We start from the raw sequence: 12,237 nt of genomic DNA on the forward strand, positions 1-12,237 counted from the left end.
ACACACTAGTTGTGGTAAACGTTTATGTTCTATACTACACTCTCTAGTGGTGGTAAACCTTTATTTTCTACACTACAAACTCTAGTGGTTGGTAAACCTTTATGTTCTATACTACACTCTCTAGTGGTGGTAAACCTTTATTTTCTACACTACAAACTCTAGTGGTTGGTAAACCTTTATGTTCTATACTACACACTCTAGTGGTGGTAAACCTTTATGTTCTATACTACACACTCTTGTGGTGGTAAACCTTTATGTTCTATACTACACGCTAGTGGTGGTAAACCTTTTTTTTTTTTCCATACTACACTCTCTAGTGGTGGTAAACCTTTATGTTCTATACTACACTCTAGTGGTGGTAAACCTTTATGTTCTATACTACACTCTCTAGTGGTGGTAAACCTTTATGTTCTATACTACACACTCTAGTGGTGGTAAACCTTTATGTTCCATACTACACACTCTAGTGGTAGTAAACCTTTATGTTCCATACTACACACTCTAGTGGTGTTAAACCTTTATGTTCTATACTACACACTCTAGTGGTTGTAAACCTTTATGTTCTATACTACACACTCTAGTGGTGGTAAACCTTTATATTCTATACTACACACTAGTGCTGGTAAACCTTTATGTTCTATGCTACACACTCTAGTGGTGGTAAACCTTTATGTTCTATACTATACTCTCTAGTGGTAGTAAACCTTTATGTTCTATACTATACTCTCTATTGGTGGTAAACCTTTATGTTCTATACTACACACTCTAGTGCTGGTAAACCTTTATGCTCTATGCTACACACTCTAGTGGTGGTAAACCTTTATGTTCTATACTATACTCTCTAGTGGTGGTAAACCTTTATGTTCTATACTACACACTCTAGTGGTGGTAAACCTTTATGTTCTATACTATACTCTCTAGTGGTGGTAAACCTTTATGTTCTATGCTACACACTCTAGTGGTGGTAAACCTTTATGTTCTATACTACACAATCTAGTGGTGGTAAACCTTTATGTTCTACACTACACACTCTAGTGGTGGTAAACATTCATGTACTATACTACACTCTCTAGTGGTGGTAAACCTTTATCTTCTATACTACACTCTCTAGTGGTGGTAAACCTTTATGTTCCATACTACACTCTCTAGTGGTGGTACACCTTTATGTTCTATACTATACAGTCTAGTGGTGGTAAACCTTTATGTTCTATACTACACTCTCTAGTGGTGGTAAACCTTTATGTTCTACACTACACACTCTAGTGGTCGTAAGCCTTTATGTTCTACACTACACTCTCTAGTGGTGGTAAACCTTTATGTTCTATACTACACACTCTAGTGGTGGTAAACCTTTATGTTCCATACTACACACTCTAGTGGTAGTAAACCTTTATGTTCCATACTACACACTCTAGTGGTGTTAAACCTTTATGTTCTATACTACACACTCTAGTGGTTGTAAACCTTTATGTTCTATACTACACACTCTAGTGGTGGTAAACCTTTATATTCTATACTACACACTAGTGCTGGTAAACCTTTATGCTCTATGCTACACACTCTAGTGGTGGTAAACCTTTATGTTCTATACTATACTCTCTAGTGGTAGTAAACCTTTATGTTCTATACTATACTCTCTAGTGGTGGTAAACCTTTATGTTCTATACTACACACTCTAGTGCTGGTAAACCTTTATGCTCTATGCTACACACTCTAGTGGTGGTAAACCTTTATGTTCTATACTATACTCTCTAGTGGTGTTAAACCTTTATGTTATATACTACACACTCTAGTGGTGGTAAACCTTTATGTTCTATACTATACTCTCTAGTGGTGGTAAACCTTTATGTTCTATGCTACACACTCCAGTGGTGGTAAACCTTTATGTTCTATACTACACACTTTAGTGGTGGTAAACCTTTATGTTCTATACTACACACTCTAGTGATGGTAAACCTTTATGTTCTATACTACACTCTCTAGTTGTGGTAAACCTTTATGTTCTATACTACACAATCTAGTGGTGGTAAACGTTTATGTTCTACACTACACACTCTAGTGGTGGTAAACATTTATGTACTATACTACACTCTCTAGTGGTGGTAAACCTTTATCTTCTATACTACACTCTCTAGTGGTGGTAAACCTTTATGTTCCATACTACACTCTCTAGTGGTGGTACACCTTTATGTTCTATACTATACAGTCTAGTGGTGGTAAACCTTTATGTTCTATACCACACTCTCTAGTGGTGGTAAACCTTTATGTTCTACACTACACACTCTAGTGGTCGTAAACCTTTATGTTCTACACTACACTCTCTAGTGGTGGTAAACCTTTATGTTCTGTACTACACACTCTAGTGGTGGTACACCTTTATGTTCTGTACTACACACTCTAGTGGTGGTACACCATTATGTTCTATACTACACACTCTAGTGGTGGTAAACCTTTATGTTCAATACTACACACTCTAGTGGTGGTAAACCTTTATGTTCTATACTATACAGTCTAGTGGTGGTAAACCTTTATGTTCTGTACTACACAATCTAGTGGTGGTAAACCTTTATGTTCTATACTACACACTCTAGTGGTGGTAAAACTTTATGTTCTATACTATACAGTCTAGTGGTGGTAAACCTTTATGTTCTATACTACACACTCTAGAGGCGGTAAACCTTTATGTTCTATACTACACACTCTAGTGGTGGTAAAGCTTTATGTTCTATACTACACTCTCTAGTTGCGGTAAACCTTTATGTTTACATTTACATTTACGTCATTTAGCAGACGCTCTTATCCAGAGCGACTTACAAATAGGTGCATTCACCCTATAGCCAGTGGGATAACCACTTTACAATATCTTTTGTAGAGGTGGTAAATCTTTATGTTCTATACTACACACTCTAGTGGTGGTAAACCTTTATATTCTATAAAACACTCTCTAGTTGTGGTAAACTTTTATGTTCTATACTACACAATCTAGTGGTGGTAAACCTTTATGTTCTATACTATACAGTCTAGTGGTGGTAAACCTTTATGTTCTATACTACACACTCTAGAGGTGGTAAACCTTTATGTTCTATACTACACACTCTAGTGGTGGTAAAGCTTTATGTTCTATACTACACTCTCTAGTTGTGGTAAACCTTTATGTTTACATTTACATTTACGTCATTTAGCAGACGCTCTTATCCAGAGCGACTTACAAATAGGTGCATTCACCCTATAGCCAGTGGGATAACCACTTTACAATATCTTTTGTAGAGGTGGTAAATCTTTATGTTCTATACTACACACTCTAGTGGTGGTAAACCTTTATATTCTATAAAACACTCTCTAGTGGTGGTAAACTTTTATGTTCTATACTACACACTCTAGTGGTGTTAAACCTTTATGTACTATACTACACAATCTAGTGGTGGTAAACCTTTATGTTCTATACTACACACTCTAGTGGTGGTAAACCTTTATGTTCTATACTACACTCTCTAGTGGTGGTAAAATTGTATGTTCTATACTACACGCTAGTGGTCGTAAACCTTTATGTTCCATACTACACTCTCTAGTGGTGGTAAACCTTTATGTTCTATACTACACGCTAGTGGTGGTAAACCTTTATGTTCTATTCTACACACTCTAGTGGTGGTAAAACCTTATGTTCTATACTACACACTCTAGTGGTGGTAAACCTTTATGTTCTATACTACACACTCTTTTGGTGGTAAACTTTTATGTTCTATACTACACACTCTAGTGGTGTTAAACCTTTATGTACTATACTACACAATCTAGTGGTGGTAAACCTTTATGTTCTATACTACACACTCTAGTGGTGGTAAAACTTTATGTTCTATACTACACTCTCTAGTGGTGGTAAACCTTTATGTTCTATACTACACTCTCTAGTGGTGGTAAACCTTTATGTTCTATGCTACACGCTAGTGGTGGTAAACCTTTATGTTCCATACTACACTCTCTAGTGGTAGTAAACCTTTATGTTCTATACTACACACTCTAGTGGTGGTAAAATGTTATGTTCAATACTACACTCTCTAGTGGTGGTAAACTTTTATGTTCTATACTACACGCTAGTGGTGGTAAACCTTTATGTTCCATACTACACTCTCTAGTGGTGGTAAACCTTTATGTTCTATATTACACACTCTAGTGGTGGTAAACCTTTATGTTCTATACTACACACTCTAGTGGTGGTAAAACGTTATGTTCCATACTACACTCTCTAGTGGTGGTAAATCTTTATGTTCTATACTACACACTCTAGTGGTGGTAAAACGTTATGTTCTATACTACACACTCTAGTGGTGGTAAACCTTTATGTTCTACACTACACACTCTTTTGGTGATAAATCTTTATGTTCTATACTACACACTCTAGTGGTGGTAAAACGTTATGTTCTATACTACACTCTCTAGTGGTGGTAAACCTTTATGTTCTATACTACACTCTCTAGTGGTGGTAAACCTTTATGTTCTATGCTACACGCTAGTGGTGGTAAACCTTTATGTTCTATTCTACACACTCTAGTGGTGGTAAAATGTTATGTTCTATACTACACTCTCTAGTGGTGGTAATAGTTTATGTTCTATACTACACGCTAGTGGTGGTAAACCTTTATGTTCCATACTACACTCTCTAGTGGTGGTAAACCTTTATGTTCTATACTACACACTAGTGGTGGTAAACCTTTATGTACTATGCTACACACTCTAGAGGTGGTAAACCTTTATGTTCTATACTACACTGTCTAGTGGTGGTAAACCTTTATGTTCTATGCTACACCCTAGTGGTGGTAAACCTTTATGTTCCATACTACACTCTCTAGTGGTAGTAAACCTTTATGTTCTATATTACACACTCTAGTGGTGGTAAACCTTTATGTTCTATACTACACACTAGTGGTGGTAAACCTTTATGTACTATACTACACACTCTAGTGGTGGTAAACCTTTATGTTCTATACTACACTCTCTAGGTACGGTACACCTTATGTTCTATACTATACAGTCTAGTGGTGGCAAACCTTTATGTTCTATACTACACTCTCTAGTGGTGGTAAACCTTTATGTTCCATACTACACTCTCTAGTGGTGGTAAACCTTTATGTACTATACTACACACTCTAGTGGTGGTAAACCTTTATGTTCTATACTACACTCTCTAGTTGTGGTACACCTTTATGTTCTATACTACACTCTCTAGTGGTGGTAAACCTTTATGTACTATACTACACACTCTAGTGGTGGTAAACCTTTATGTTCTATACTACACTCTCTAGTTGCGGTACACCTTTATGTTCTATACTATACAGTCTAGGGTTGGCAAAACTTTACGGGCTGTGCCGGACTGACGACGCGCACCACAGGCTTGGTGCGGAGAGCAGGAACGGGCCGGACCGGGCTGACGACGCGCACCATTGGCTTGGTGCTGGGAGCAGGGACGGGCCGGACCGGGCTGACGAAGCGCACCACTGGCTTGGTGCGGGGAGCAAGAACAGGCCGGACCGGGCTGACGACGCGCACCATTGGCTTGGTGCGGGGAGCAGGAATGGGCCGGACCGTGCTGGCGACGCGCATCACTGGCTTGGTGCGAGGGACAGGAACAGGCCGGACCGTACTGGGAACACACACCACTGGCCTTGTGTGGGGATCAGGAACGGGCCGGACCGGACTGGTAACACACCTCAGTACCTCTCGCCGTGCCTCTACACTCTCCTTCCCTCTACTGACCAATAGCCCCCATAACCTGGTGGCCTTCTCTCCTCGTCCACAAACTCGCCCTTTATCCGCCTCCAGCAGCCCCGTTGTCCATGCCGTGTGCCCCCCCAAACAAATTTCTTGGGGGTGCCTCTCGCCTGTCCGACGACGGCCTGGTTGGCGCCGCTTCTCCTCTCCTGCCTGGGTCTCCCCCTTCATCGCCCTCCGGTAACGGACGGCCTCCTCCTCCGTGATCTGCCCCCAACCGAGGAGGACATCCACTAACATTACCTCCGGCGTTTGCTCCTGGACACGCTGCTTGGTCCTGTATTGGTGGGATCTTCTGTCACGATCGTTAGAAGTAACGGACCAAGGCGCAGCGTGAAATGCGTACATCTTTTTAATAGTGTACTGGCAACACGATACAAAATACAAAACAACCAAACGAAACGTGAAGTCCTCGGTTAACAACACGGAACAAGATCCCACAAAACACAAGTGCACAACAGGCTGCCTAAGTATGGTTCCCAATCAAAGACAACAAGCAACAGCTGATTCTCATTGCCTCTGATTGAGAACCACCCCGGCCAACCTAGAAAACAAATGAACTAGAAACTGAACATAGAACACAAAACATAGACCCTACACACCCTGGCTCAACATATAAGAGTCCCCAGAGCCAGGGCGTGACAACTACACACTCTAGTGGTGGTAAATCTTTATGTTCTATACTACACACTCTAGTGGTGGTAAACCTTTATGTTCTATACTACACGCTCTAGTGGTGGTCAACCTTTATGTTCTATACTACACACTCTAGTGGTGGTAAACCTTTATGTTCCATACTACACTCTCTAGTGGTGGTAAACCTTTATGTTCTATGCTACACCCTAGTGGGGGTAAACCTTTATGTTCCATACTACACTCTCTAGTGGTAGTAAACCTTTATGTTCTATATTACACACTCTAGTGGTGGTAAACCTTTATGTTCTATACTACACTCTCTAGTGGTGATAAACCTTTATGTTCCATACTACACTCTCTAGTGGTAGTAAACCTTTATGTTCTATATTACACACTCTAGTGGTGGTAAAACTTTATGTTCTATACTACACTCTCTAGTGGTGGTAAACCTTTATGTTCTATACTACACACTCTAGAGGTGGTAAACCTTTATGTTCTATACTACACACTCTAGTGGTGGTAAACCTTTATGTTCAATACTACACTCTCTAGTGGTGGTAAACCTTTATGTTCTATACTACACACTCTAGAGGTGGTAAACCTTTATGTTCTATACTACACACTCTAGTGGTGGTAAACCTTTATGTTCCATACTACACTCTCTAGTGGTAGTAAACCTTTATGTTCTATATTACACACTCTAGTGGTGGTAAACCTTTATGTTCTATACTACACACTAGTGGTGGTAAACCTTTATGTTCTATACTACACTCTCTAGTTGCGGTACACCTTTATGTTCTATACTATACAGTCTAGTGGTGGCAAACCTTTATGTTCTATACTACACTCTCTAGTGGTGGTAAACCTTTATGTTCTATACTACACTCTCTAGTGGTGGTAAACCTTTATGTACTATACTACACACTCTAGTGGTGGTAAACCTTTATGTTCTATACTACACTCTCTAGTTGCAGTACACCTTTATGTTCTATACTACACTCTCTAGTGGTGGTAAACCTTTATGTACTATACTACACACTCTAGTGGTGGTAAACCTTTATGTTCTATACTACACTCTCTAGTTGCCGTACACCTTTATGTTCTACACTATACAGTCTAGTGGTGGCAAACCTTTACGGGCTGTGCCGGACTGACGGCGCGCACTACAGGCTTGGTGCGGAGAGCAGGAACGGGCCGGACCGGGCTGACGACGCGCACCATTGGCTTGGTGCGGGGAGCAGGGACGGGCCGGACCGGGCTGACGAAGCGCACCACTGGCTTGGTGCGGGGAGCAGGAACAGGCCGGACCGGGCTGACGACGCGCACCATTGGCTTGGTGCGGGGAGCAGGAATGGGCCGGACCGGGCTGACGAAGCGCACCTTTGGCTTGGTGCGGGGAGCAGGAACAGGCCGGGCCGGGCTGGCGACGCGCACCATAGGCTTGGTGCGGGGAGCAGGAACAGGCCGGGCCGGGCTGGCGACGCGCACCATTGGCTTGGTGCGGGGAGCAGGGACGGGCCGGACCGGGCTGACGAAGCGCACCACTGGCTTGGTGCGGGGAGCAGGAACAGGCCGGGCCGGGCTGGCGTAGCGCACCACAGGCTTGGTGCGAGGGGCAGGAACAGGCCGGGCCGGGCTGGCGACGCGCATCACTGGCTTGGTGCGAGGGACAGGAACAGGCCGGACCGTACTGGGAACACACACCACTGGCCTTGTGTGGGGATCAGGAACGGGCCGGACCGGACTGGTAACACACCTCAGTACCTCTCGCCGTGCCTCTACACTCTCCTTCCCTCTACTGACCAATGGCCCCCATAACCTGGTGGCCTTCTCTCCTCGTCCACAAACTCGCCCTTTATCCACCTCCAGCAGCCCCGTTGTCCATGCCGTGTGCCCCCCCAGACAAATTTCTTGGGGGTGCCTCTCGCCTGTCTGACGACTGCCTGGTTGGCGCCGCTTCTCCTCTCCTGCCTGGGTCTCCCCCTTCATCGCCCTCCGGTAACGGACGGCCTCCTCCTCCATGATCTGCCCCCAACCGAGGAGGACATCCACTAACGTTACCTCCGGCGTTTGCTCCTGGACACGCTGCTTGGTCCTGTTTTGGTGGGATCTTCTGTCACGATCGTTAGAAGTAACGGACCAAGGCGCAGCGTGATATGCGTACATCTTTTTAATAGTGTACTGGCAACACGATACAAAATACAAAACAACCAAACGAAACGTGAAGTCCTTGGTTAACAACACGGAACAAGATCCCACAAAACACAAGTGCACAACAGGCTGCCTAAGTATGGTTCCCAATCAAAGACAACAAGCAACAGCTGATTCTCGTTGCCTCTGATTGAGAACCACCCCGGCCAACCTAGAAAACACATTAACTAGAAACTGAACATAGAACACAAAACATAGACCCTACACACCCTGGCTCAACATATAAGAGTCCCCAGAGCCAGGGAGTGACAACTACACACTCTAGTGGTGGTAAATCTTTATGTTCTATACTACACACTCTAGTGGTGGTAAACGTTTATGTTCTCTACTACACACTCTAGTGTTGGTAAACCTTTATGTTCTATACTACACACTCTAGTGGTGGTAAACCTTTAGCACCATAAAGCCCTCCACTCTCTAATCTCAATATCCAATAGCAGACCTTCATGAGCAACCCTGGATTCTTTATAACTGGATCCGCTCTAACTTCAGTACTGTGTGGAGGCAGATGGTACCAATCTCCCCCATTTCCGTCTCCACCGCTCTTCCGTTACTCCTCTCCTCCACTCCCCCCTCCAACCCTTCTGTTACCTCTCTCCCCCACTCCCCCCTCCATCCCTGCTCCGTTACCCCTCTCCCCCACTCCCCCCTCCACCCATCCTCCGTTACCCTTCTCCCCCACTCCACCCTCCACACCTGCTCCATTACCCCTCTCCCACTCCACTCCACCCTCCCCTCACACCTCTCCCTGGGTCCACTCTCAGTCATCAGCAGCTCCATGGGGTCTTCATGGGGTACACCCTCATAGACTCCATGGGACAGGGTCTCTCACAACCCACTCCTCCATAAATACTAACTGTGTGTGTATGCTGTTTGTTCTGTATAAAATATGTAGGAATATAAATGTTTATTGTGTGTGTGTGACTGTGATTCCCACTCCTCATACATGGGGACAGAATTAACCGGATGAATTGTAATGGTTAATTACAGTATTAAAAAGTCAATTAGTGTGGGGCAGATAAGTAATTGCCCAAGTAGCTCCAGTGTGTGTTGGTTCAGTATGAGCACATTCACTCTGTACAGTTTTAATTAGGGAGGGGGATTGAGAGTGCTACACCACTGTCCCCCTGTCCCACTCCCCTACTCCCACTCCTCTGTCTGTCTGTCTGTCTGTCTGTCTGTCTGTCTGTCTGTCTGTCTGTCTGTCTGTCTGTCTGTCTGTCTGTCTGTCTGTCTGTCTGTCTGTCTGTCTGTCTGTCTGTCTGTCTGTCTGTCTGTCTGTCTGGGAAACCAGACTCTACTGGGGCTGGCTCTGGTATGTGTGTGCCACAGGAGGTTGCTGCCACTATAATTGGGGAGAACGGGCTCGTGGTAATGGCTGGAGCGGAATTAGTGGAATGGTATCAAATACATCAAACACATGGTTGCCATTCCATTTACTCCATTCCAGCCACTATTATGAGCCGTCCTCCCCTCAGCAGCCTCCACTGGTGTGTGCATGTGTGTCTCTCCATTCTCTCTTTTCCAAACTTGGAGAAAGAGAGAAACATTACTTGTGGTTTTGTCCTCAGAGAGTAACTGTCTCATGTGTGCCTGTCTTTCTGAGTCATTAATGTGGAGAGCATTGTTGTCTCTGAACTCCATAGAGACTCCATAGTTTCGCTGAACGCCATGTGCTCTGATGACACTCTGGTGTGGTGTAGGGTTAGAGAGCTGGGGGGGGGGGGGGGTATGTGGAGGTAGAGGCATGTATCGGGGGGTGTAGGGGGTTTAGGTGGCGAGTGGTAGACTTCGCAAAGGGGCCTTAAAGATTTGATACTCCGTGGGACTTCCCCTCTCTGCCAGTACGCCGCCGGATGCAGCAGGTGGTTGAGTTTGCTTTGACCATGTGGATGGTTTGGGCTGGTTTATCCGTGACCACTGCAACCTGCTGTTCAGTTCCACAATGGTGGTCGAACACCGGAACACAAACACACCTCTTCGGGGAACCATGACGGAACAACGAGGGGCAGTCGGACCAGACCAGGGCCTCTTACAGTGGTCTTTCCACTCATTGATCACCACAGTCATAGGTAGTGCTTGTGTGTGTGGGTATGTGTGTGTGTGTGTGTGTTAAACGGTCCAGTGTGTTAGTGTGTGTAAGCCCAACCTTTCCTCTGTTCCATGTCAGTGCCACTTCACCACAGATGTATTAAGGACCAAACATACAGCCCTCCCATTGGCTCGAACTGAGGCCTCCATTAAGTGTGACTGGCAGTTTGCAAGTATCTCTTGTATCTTGACTCAATGTATGGGCAGACTGGCCATCTGGCATTTTGGGCAAATGCCAGATGGGCTGGTCAATTTGTTGCCCAGTGGGCCTGTGTAACTAATGTTTTGTGTGCAAAATGATCATTATCTGGAGGCCTCAAATGAAAAAATGGGCCGGTGTGGGCCTCAAGGAAAAATATGTGCCAGTTTGTTAGAAATGCCAGGGACGATATCTGGTCCCAGTCTGCCCCTGGCTCAATGGATTGCACAGGTGATGTGTTTGTGAGAGGAGAGAGATGAGAGAGGAGAGAAGAGAGAGAAGAGAGGAGAAAATAGACAAAATACATGATTTGTGAGCAGAGCTATTCCTCTTTCCTATGCTTATTCCTTTGGGCCATCTTTCTAGCTCTCTTTCTCTTTCCCTCCCCATATCTCTGTCCATATTTCTCTGTGTGTGCGTTCATCACCCCTCTTTAGGATTCCTCTATGGATATCCAATATGAGGTTGTCTGTCTGCCTGTCTGTCTGGTCATGGACTCCAGTCCCCTCTCCCCCAGAAGCTCTTCTGACTCCTCTCTATCCCCATGAGTCTGTCCTACAGCCCTACATGTGTTTCAACATGATTACGTGATGTATTTACTCAGCTTTAGACAGTGTGATGTCTGCTGCATCTGCCTTACACCAGACCAGGCCATGTATAAGTGTATCCCCAGATGAATTATCCATGTTAGACACAAGATAGAGAGGAGCCCTGTCATTGAGAACCATTACCAATCCCATGCTAAGTTATGCAGCGCTGTGGTTCTCCTGTCAAACGGGAAGCCAGCAATGCTCACTGTGTGTGGCTCTACAGAGCTAACCCAGAACATATCTACAACGCTCCTTCAACATTCCTTCGGCCAGCTTTGTCATAGTGTTATGTGAAGTTGTGTGCATCCAGTCATATTTTATGGTTAAATAGTGGCTTTATTAGCCTGGGGTCAGAGTTGTGTGCTGTAGGTTTACAATGCAAAATAAAACGTTCCTTTTTTGTTTTTTGCCCAGAAGTATTTTTATGTTTGGGTGTGTTGTATTTTTAACCCTCTGGTACGCTTTTGGCCCAGCTCATGGCCCAGATAGAAGAATGGTGTGAGTAAAAGAGGGAGAGAGAGTCATGGAGGGAGGGAAAAATTGAGTGAGAATAAAAGAGAAAGAAAAACAGAGAGTCAGAACGGGAGAATCCCACAAATGGACAGCAGCTGTGTGTCTGAGTGAGTGACACATCGGCCAGTTGTGGACGATATTAAGGGGATGGAAGCTCTACTGTTCAATACATAGTCACTGTATGACAGTAGCTATCCTAGTCAGCTGTGGGATAGCGCTTCACGGCTTCAC

This window comes from Coregonus lavaretus (genome assembly GCF_964263955.1).
Source record: "Coregonus lavaretus genome assembly, chromosome: 22".
Lineage (NCBI taxonomy): Eukaryota > Metazoa > Chordata > Actinopteri > Salmoniformes > Salmonidae > Coregonus > Coregonus lavaretus.